Here is a 9,946-nt window from a genome sequence, read left to right as displayed (position 1 = left end):
TTGATGAAATTGTAGGAGAGAAAGTGGTCTCCCCGTCCTACTCCTCCGCCATCTTGGCTCCTCCCCCATCTTCCTTATTTTTTAAAAGTTGGATTTTCTGCTCATTGCCTCCAAAGGCAACATCCTGATATGTTTATCAACTGTGGTGCATTACAAGGAACATAAGAACACAGTAAGTAGAAATAAATGTCTGCAATGATGATGATGATGATGATGATGAAGAAAGAGGGTGAATTCTTGGAAATGAGAGTACTCAGGTGAGAATAGCAAAAACGGTGGACTTTGAGGAGAACACTCTACTTTAGGGGAGAGTGGCTAAGGAGAATCAACAACAGACAAAGTAACAAATACCAGGAAAGGAAAGAAGTGAAGTATCGTGAAAGCAAGGAAATGAGATTACAGGTATCTCTCAATTTCTGGAAGTTCACATTACACTATTTTGCTTTTATAAAACACCTACCTTAGTCCCTGTTTTCAACAACTTGGAGACATCTGATAAGAATTTTTGTTCTTATGAGAAAAAGTCATTGCCATATTAATGTACTAATGTAGCACTTTTGTGAAAGCAAAGTGATCTAACTGGAACTGTTATTTTAACTTTTTATTTTATATGAGTATAACCAATTAACAATATTTAATAGTTTCAGGTGGACAGCAAAGGGACTCAGCAATACATATACATGTATCCATTCTCCCCTAAACTTCTCCCCACCAACCACTCAACCAGGCTTTCACATAACGTTGAGCAGAGTTCCTTGTGCTATACCGTAAGTCCTCGTTGGTTATCCATTTTAAGTATAGCAGTGTATACATGTCCATCCCAGACTCTGTACTATCCCTTCCGCCCATCCTTCCCCAGTGGCAACCATAACGGTTGCCAAATTTAAGCCTGTGAGTCTGTATCTTAACTGGAACTAACTGAAAGCTGGGGATACTCTTTACTTTATGCCATAATAGGTGTGCTCTACTTTCACAGATATAAATGTTGGACCATAAAGAAGGCTGAGAACTGAAGAATGGATGCTCTTGAACTGTGCTGCTGGAGAAGACTCTTAAGAGTCCCTTGGATAGCGAGGAGATCAAACAAGTCCATCCTAAAGGAAATCAGTCCTGAATATTTATTGGAAGGACTGATGCTGAAGCTGAAGCTCCAATACTTTGGCCACCTGATGTGAAGAACTGACTCATTGGAAAAGACCTTGATGCTGGGAAAGATTGAGGGCAGGAGAAGGGGACGACAGAGGATGAGATGGTTGGATGGCATCACTGATTCAGTGGACATGAATTTGAGCAACTCTGGGAGACAGTGAAGGACAGTGTAGCCTGGCATGCTGCAGTCCATGGGGTCACAAAGAGTCAGACACAACTTAGTGACTGAACAACAACAAACAACTACTTTCAGATACAGGGTAAACCTCTATCAATACCAAGGGGTGATTCCACCATATAAATCTTGCAGAGCAGATCCTCTTGCAGTCTTATCAGTGGAGACCTCAAAGGGGACAAATATGACATGCAAAAGCCCAGGTGGATGAACACCCCCTGAGGTGTACTTTTATATCAGTGATTCTCGAAGTACAGTTCCCAGATCAGCAGCATCAGCAACACCAATGAACTTGCTAAAAGTACAAACTCTCAAGTCAGAAACTCACAGATGGAGTCCAGGAATCTGTTGTTGCTGTTGGTCAAAGTACCGGAGATTCAGCATCAGCATCAGTCCTTCCAGTGAATATTCAGGGTTGATTTCCTTCAGGATTTACTGATTTGATCTCCTTGCAGTCCAAGGGACTCTCAAAAGTCTTCTCCAACACTACAGTTCAAAAGCATCAATTCTTCAGCACTCAGCCTTCTATATGGTCCAACTCTCACATCGATACATGACTACTAGAAAAACCATAGTTTTGACTGTACAAACCTTTGTTAGCAAAGGGATGTCTCTGCTTTTTAATATGCTGTCTACGTTTTCATCATAGCTTTTCTTCCAAGGAGTAAGCATCTTTTAATTTCATCACTGCAGTCACCATCCAAGGTGATTTTGGAGCCCAAGAAAATAAAATCTGACACTGTTTCCATTTCTTCCCCATTCGTTTGCCAAGAAGTCATGGGACCAGATGCCATGATCTTCATTTTCTGAATGATGAGTTTTAAACCAGCTTTTTCACTCTCCTCTTTCACCTTCATCAAGACACTCTTTAGTTCCTCTTTGCTTTCTGCCATTAGGATGATGTCATCTGCATATCTGAGATTAATGGTATTTCTCCCTGCAATCTTGATTCCAGCTTGTGCTTCATCCAGCCCGGCATTTCTCATGATGTACTCTGCATTGAAGTTAAATAAGCAGGGTGACAATACAGCCTTGATATACTCCTTTCCCAATTTTGAGCCAGTTTGTTGCTCCATGTCAGTTATTTCTTAACCTGCACACAGGTTTCTCAGGAGGCAGGTAAGGTAGTTCTGCAGTCCCATCTCTTCAAGAATTTTCCACAATTTGTTGTGATCCACACAAAGGCTTTAGCATAGTCAATGAAGCAGAAGTAGATGTTTTTCTGGCATTCACTTGCTTTTTCTATGATGGATGTTGGCAATTTGATCTCTGGTTCCTCTGCCTTTTCTAAACCCAGCTTGTACATCTGGATGTTTCCCAGCTCACATACTGCTGAAGCCTAGCTTGAAGGATTTTGAGCATTACCTTGCAGGCATGTGAAATGAGTGCAATTGTGAGGTAGTTTGAATGTTCTTTGGCATTGCCCTTCTTTGGAACTGGAATGAAACTGACCTTTTCCAGTCCATGGCCACTATTGAGTGTTCCAAATTTGCTGCAATATTGACTGCAGCACTTTAACAGCATCATCTTTTAGGATTTACAACAGCTCAGCTGGAATCCCATCACTTCTACTACCTTTGTTTGTGGTAATGCTTCCTAAGGCCCACTTGACTTCACAGTCTAGAGTGTCTGGCTCTAGGTGAGTAACCACATCATCATGGGGGTCCCGTTCATTAAGACCTTTTTTGTATAGTTCTGTGTATTCTTACTTCTTAATAGCATCTGCTTCTGTTAGGTCCATATTGTTTCTGTCCTTTATTGTGCCCATCTTTGCATGACATGTTCCCTTGGTATCTCTAATTTTCTTGAAGACATGTCCAGGCTTTCCCATTCTATTATTTTCCTCTATTTCTTTGCCTTATTCACTTAAGGAGGCTTTTTTTAATCTCTCCTTGCTACTCTTTGGTACTTTGCATTCAGATGGGTATACCTTTCCTTTTCTCATTTGCCTTTAGCTTCTCTTCTTTTCTCAGCTATTTGTAAGGCCTCCTCAGTCAACCATTTTGCCTTTTTGCAATTCTCTTTCTTGGGGGATGGTTTTGATCACTGCCTCTTGTACAATGTTGATGAAGTGGGAATCCAAGTTTTTGTTCATCAAAGGATGAACTTTAAGAACACACACACTCAAGGTAGCAAGCAAATAGCATTTATTAAAGAGAAGGAAAGTACAAAACTCTCAGCATAGACACTGAGATGGGGTAGAGAGTCCCCCAAAGGTGGGACTTACAACAGTTTATATCTTTACCCATATTAACCTGTACATTTTTGGTTGGCTCCTTTCCTTAAAATAGATCATTTTTAACCAATCAGTTTAAAGGTCAAGTTAACATCTTTATGGCTTCTGTTGATCCTCGGATTGAAGAAATGCCCCCTGGTCATTTTACAATGGAACAGATGTATGGGCTAAAGATTAATGATCACCACTTGTTTTCCCCTCAAGCATGTGGAACAGAAGCTAATTACAGCCCTTCCCTGGATCTGAGTGCTGATAATTTATCAGACCAAGAACACATTCCAGGAATTCAGAACAAGGGGTATAGCTTTAGGTTAATGGTGCGAGATGTTTATTGAAAACAAGACTGAGATCTCAGAGTCCTATACTGATGGCCTAGAAATTTCCACCTCATTATAGTCCTCTGTCCATGGTTCTTCAGGCACTTAGTCTATCAGACCTAATCCCTTCAATCTATCCCACTGTATAATCATAAGGGATTGAATTAGCTGATACCTGAATGGCCTTTCAAAAGTATGTGAACCGTGACCTTCCAGATGTTCAAGCTGAATTCAGAAAAGGCAGAGGAACCAGAGATCAAATTGCCAACATCTGCCAGATCATCGAAAAAGAGAGTTCCAAAAAAATATCTACTTCTGCTTTATTGACTATGCCAAAGCCTTTGGCTATGTGGATCACAACAAACTGGAAAATTCTTAAAGAGATGGAAGTACTAGACAACCTGACCTGCCTCTTGAGAAACTTGTATGCAGGTCAGGAAGCAATGGTTATAACTGGACATGAAACAACACACTGGTTCCAAATAGGGAAAGGAGTACATCAAGGCTGTATATTGTCACCCTGCTTATTTAAATTATACGCAGAGTACATCATGAGAAATGTCAGACTGGATGAAGCACAAGCTGGAATCAAGATTGCCAGGAGAAATATCAATAACCTCAGATATGCAGATGACATCACCCTTATGGCAGAAAGTAAAGAAGAACTAAAAAGCCTCTTGATGACACTGAAAAAGGAGATTGAAAAAGTTGGCTTAAAGCTCAACATTCAGAAAACTAAGATCATGTATTTCTGGTCCCATCACTTCATGGCAAATAGATGGGGAAACACTGACAGACTTTATTTTTTTGGCCTTGAAAATCACAGTAGATGGTGAAAATGAAATGAAATGAAATGAAAAGACGCTTACTCCTTGGAAGGAAAGTTATGACCAACCTAGACAGCATATTAAAAAGCAGAGACATTACTTTGCCAACAAAGGTCTGTCTAGTCAAAGCTATGGTCTTTCCAGTAGTCATGTATGGATGTGAGAGTTGGACTATAAAGAAAGCTGAGTGCCGAAGAATTGATGCTTTTGAACTGTGGTGTTGGAGAAGACTCTTGAGAGTCCCTGGAGTGCAAGGAGATCCAACCAGTCCATCCTAAAGGAAATCAGTCCTGAATATTCATTGGAAGGACTGATGCTGAAGCTCCAATACTTTGGCCACCTGATGCAAAGAACTGACTCATCAGAGAAGACCCTGATGCTGGGAAAGACTGAAGATGGGAGGAGAAGGGGACAACAGAGGATGAGATGGTTGGATGGCATCACCAACTCAATGGACATGAGTTTGAGTAAACTCCAGGAGTTGGTGGTGGACAGGGAAGCCTGGCGTGCTGCAGTCCATGGGGCTGCAAAGAGTTGAACACGACTGAGCAACTGAACTGACTGACTGAATGGCCTAGCGGTTTTCTCTACTTTCCTCAACTTAAGTCTGAATTTGGCAATAAGGAGTTCATGATCTGAGCCTCAGTCACCTCCAGGTACTGATTTTGCTGACTGTATAGAGCTTTGCTATCCCCTTACCTTACTTTCTTTATAGCAGTTTTTCCTTAACTAATACTTTGTGTATTGTCTGTACCCTCTGCTAGAGTGTAGGATCCATGAAAGCAGGGTTTGGTGGTGGTGTTTTTTTTCCCATTGTGTCCCCAGCATGAGAACAATGCCTGGCACATAACTGGAACTCAAAAAATGCTCACAGAATAAGGCACCTGTCCACGAGGCCACTGTAGCAACAGGAGCATTGTTTCAAGGGGGTGGTGAGCCAGGGTTCTAGGTGAGGAAGCACTAGTGAACCGGAGCCGTACCTGGGGGAGGGTGGGGACAGGACAAGTCACATGGAGGTGACGCAGCAGGACCCTGTGGGGCCGTGCTGGGTGCAAGTCCTTTCTGTGTCCACTTTTCTTATTGGTAGGCAGTAGGTTTCATTCAGCCTCCTTGACCTTCCCTGAGTTCCAAAGGGCAGATTCAAACAGTTGCTCATCAGGGAAGGGAAGGAATATAGAAACACAGGAGGAGCAGTCAAGAAATAATAGTATAGCCTCGGGGCAGGGTCCTGATTGCTCCTGAAGCAATAGGACACGTAACAGTATCTTTGAGTTCTTCTGCAGAAACAAAGGTCTCTACCAAGGTGGAGGACGGTAACTTCTCCATGATCATTAGATCCTTGGAGCACCAGCCTGTTACCTCACCATCAACCAATCAGAAGAAAGTCACACACCCTGCAGCCCTTACCCCAAAAGTTGCCTATAAGAAATCCTTCTCCCAAACCATCAGGGACGTCAAGGCTTTTAAACACAAGCCACCCATTCTCCTTTCTTGACACTGCCATAAACCTTTCTCTGCTCCAGCCTCTGACATTTCAGTTTATTTGGCTTCACTGTAACAAGAAGTTTAGCAAAATCTGACTCTGTGTTGCATCTGTTTCTCTGAGTTTTTTCTCATTGCTTTTGTTATTACATTCACACATGGTGGCCTGCCCCAGGAAATGTGCCCCTCTGTCTGAGTATTAAACTAAAGTGACTTTGTTTTTCTCACAGAGCGACAATCTGACCCCGCCCACCTGTGTATTCACAGCTACAGAAAAGAAAAAATTAATACATCCCCTCCCTGATGCTGGTCAAGCCAGGCAATATTTTGCAATACTAATTGCCATTTTATTTTACTTGCTCATCTCCTCTTCCTTTCTGTTCTATAAGAGAAACTGGCATCCAGACCCCAATAAAATGGTTTCTAGGGGAACACTAGTCCTCCATCTTCTTGGTCTGCCAGCTTTCCAAATATAGTTGTGTTTCTTGCCTCAACACTTTACCTCATGGTTTACTGGCCTGTTGTGCAGTGAGCAGAGCAAGCTTGGATCCGGGGACTTCACTGTGCATCAGGCACGTGAACTTGTATTCAGTAACAGAGGAGCAGCTGTCCTGCATAGAGCAGCTGAAGATGAACCAGGACCTGGGAGGCAGACCCTCACGTCAGGGGAAGCACACTTACTCAAACCAGCCACCCTGGCCAGGCACCAGAGTAACCATTTGTGTGAGTTGTTTTACGATAGGAGGTCCTGGTAAGGAACATGGAACTAATAAGCCACTGCCAACCAGAAGAATTCAGGAAAGATCAAAAGGAGACACCACATGTCCGACCACCTCCCAGAACCCTCCTCGCTGGCATCCATCTTGGCTGAGTGACATGTGCGCCACCAGGAAGGACTCTGAGTCAGAATGACTAGTCAGAGACAACCCGGAAACTAATCCCATCGCCATAAACCCTGAGACTGCCAGCCATGTGGCAGAGCAGTCTTCCTGGGTTCCCTCACCCTACCGCTCTCCACCCAGGCACCCCTTCCCAATAAAGTCTCTTGCTTTATCAGCATGTGTGTCTCCTTGGACGATTCATTTCTGAGTGTTAGATAAAAGCCCACTTTCAGGCCCTGGAAGGGGTCCCCCTTCCTGCAACACTTGGACTGCAACAGATTTAGCAAGTTAGTGTGATTTTTCATTAAATATTGGTGCTCTGTTAAAAAAGTATAGTGGCAGAGGATTTCCCTGGTGATGCAGTGGATAAGAACCTGCCTGCCAATGTAGGGGCACAAGTTAGATCTCTCAACCAAGAAGATTCTGAATACCAAGGAGCAACTAAGCCCATGTGCCACAGCTATTGAGCTCGTGCTCTAGAGTCTACAAGCCGCAACTATTAAGCTCCATAACAAGAGAAGCCACTGCAATGTGAAGCTCATGCACTGCAACGAAGAGCAGCCACCACTCACAGCAACTAGAGAAAGCCTATGCAAAGCAATGAAGACACAACACAGTCAAAAATAAAATAATTTTTTTTAAAGAAAGAAATGTAATGGCATAATTGGCAGCATGCATGCATGCTAAGTCGCTTCAGTTGTGTCCAGCTCTTTGCAACCCTATGGACATAGCCTGCAAGGCTCCTCTGTCCATGGGATTCTCCAGGCAAGAATACTGGAGTGGGCTGCCATGCAGCGTAGGGGAAAGGGAAAGATTAAAAATACACAAGAGAAAAGATGACTGTGGAACAGAATTCCTACCTCTACTTTTCAGCTTCTCTTAGTGTCTATCTTGCCATAAAATTAGGAATTATCACTTCTATTACTCTTTCCTTTTCCTCATGGTAGCAACTACTATTTCCTAAAAGTCAAGAGTACCCAGTACCACTGTAGTTTCTAATAATTGGCTACCTTCCAGAAAGGTGACAAAAGGAAGGTCACTGTGTGCCATTGTTAGAATTTGCTAAGCAAATCTGACTTGAGGCAACTTAAACAGCTAGACATAAAGAATCATGAATCATTATGAATTAATGTTAGAAATTAAGTATTAGAAATACAAAACAGAAACCACTCCACCTAACAGGTGGGGCTCCTACTAACAGAGCAAAGGGCTGCTCACAGAATAGCACAAAATTGTGCAGCAACCCACAACATGAAAATAAATGTAGCTTTTTTGTTTACACTTCATAGAATTGTTTTGAGATGACATTACTGGCATCTATTTCTGACTAAAGATAGTTGGCACTTCCTACACCATTAGAAAATTTAGACTTATAGTTTTCAAAAAATAACTTTCCAAAAAGGGAACACAGCACAGATTGCATTCAGCCTTTTCTTTAAGTGTTGTATAAAGAGATGTCATTTCTTACAGATAAGCAATGACTGTTTTATAAAGTGGGAATAAACTTTTGAGCTTTTTTTTTTAAAAAAAAAAAAGTAGTTTCTGTTAAAAGAAACATTGATTTGCATGGCATTTTAAGAATTTAGTTTTTGTGCTCTAAATAGGTGACACTATTCTTTTTGTAACTTTAAGGGTTATTGTATCTGATAGTCCCAGTGGCAACAGAGGGTGATTAACATTCTAATATTATTCATGGACATTGGTATTGAAAGTCAAATGCCATTTGTATGTGTATCTGAATCTTTTACACAAAGATGAATGCAAAGTTGCAAACTGAGTAATTATATATATATATACACACACACATATAAAAACATTCCCTCATACTCAAAACAACATTTTCAAAGAACAATACTAAATTATTACAGGTGTTGGCAAGCTGAAACCGGTATGTAAGTGAAACAGGAAGGAAGGGGGCACGGCCTAACCTTTAAAAGAATGACATAGCCATTGGGTATGTGCTGAAAACTGGTTAGAACCAACTAGGTTCTGGTTGGCAGAATACATCACCTTCAGTGGACCTTGAGTCTCTTCATGTGTTCATCATAATATATTAGCATGTGTCAAGTGATACACTCATCAGCAGCTTGTCAGTTTCAAGGCCAGCCATCAAAGACCAAAAAGAGGGTGGTGGCCACTGCCTGCAAATCTCCACCATTCTTCAAAATAGCTGGAATAATCCTCTCACTCATTAGCCTATGAAATTACCCAGCCGATAAAAACTAACCTGCCAATTTCGAGGCTCTCTCTCACCTTCTAACACAGCCCACACACTGTCTGTGGTGTGTTTTTCTCTCTAAATAAATCCACTTCTTACCAATCACTTTGTCTCTCACTGAATTCTTTCTGTGATGAGACATCAAGAACCTCAGATTCATTAAGCCCTGAGACCAGGTGTGATCTCAGTTAAAAGACTGTGGGTTCAAATCCCAACCTGGGTTTTGGCCAGGTTCAAGTTCCAATATGAGTCACATGGTTTCATTTGTTTTCAAGAAGAAGTGACTCAGAGGATTATGAAAGATTTTTTCCCCAGAGATAACCACACCATTATTTCCCAATCTACATGCTCAATTACATTAAATGTAAATGGTCTAAGCATACCAATTAAAAACAGACTGTCAGATCTGCAAGACCCAAATACATGCTCTCTATAAGAAATACACTTTAAATATGACGAAACAGGTTAAAAGTAAAAGAATGAAAAAAAGATATGTCACACTAACATTAATCAAAAGAAAATTAGACTGTCTATAGTAATATCACAAGAAGTGGTTTTTCAGAGCAAAAAATAGTAGCAGTGTAAAAAGGGTTAGTTCATAAAGAGGTCAAATCACCAAAAGAACATAAAAATCCTAAGTATTTATACACTTAGTAGGGCA

This window comes from Cervus canadensis, chromosome 1, assembly GCF_019320065.1.
Source record: "Cervus canadensis isolate Bull #8, Minnesota chromosome 1, ASM1932006v1, whole genome shotgun sequence".
Lineage (NCBI taxonomy): Eukaryota > Metazoa > Chordata > Mammalia > Artiodactyla > Cervidae > Cervus > Cervus canadensis.
This window is presented reverse-complemented; position numbering follows the sequence as displayed.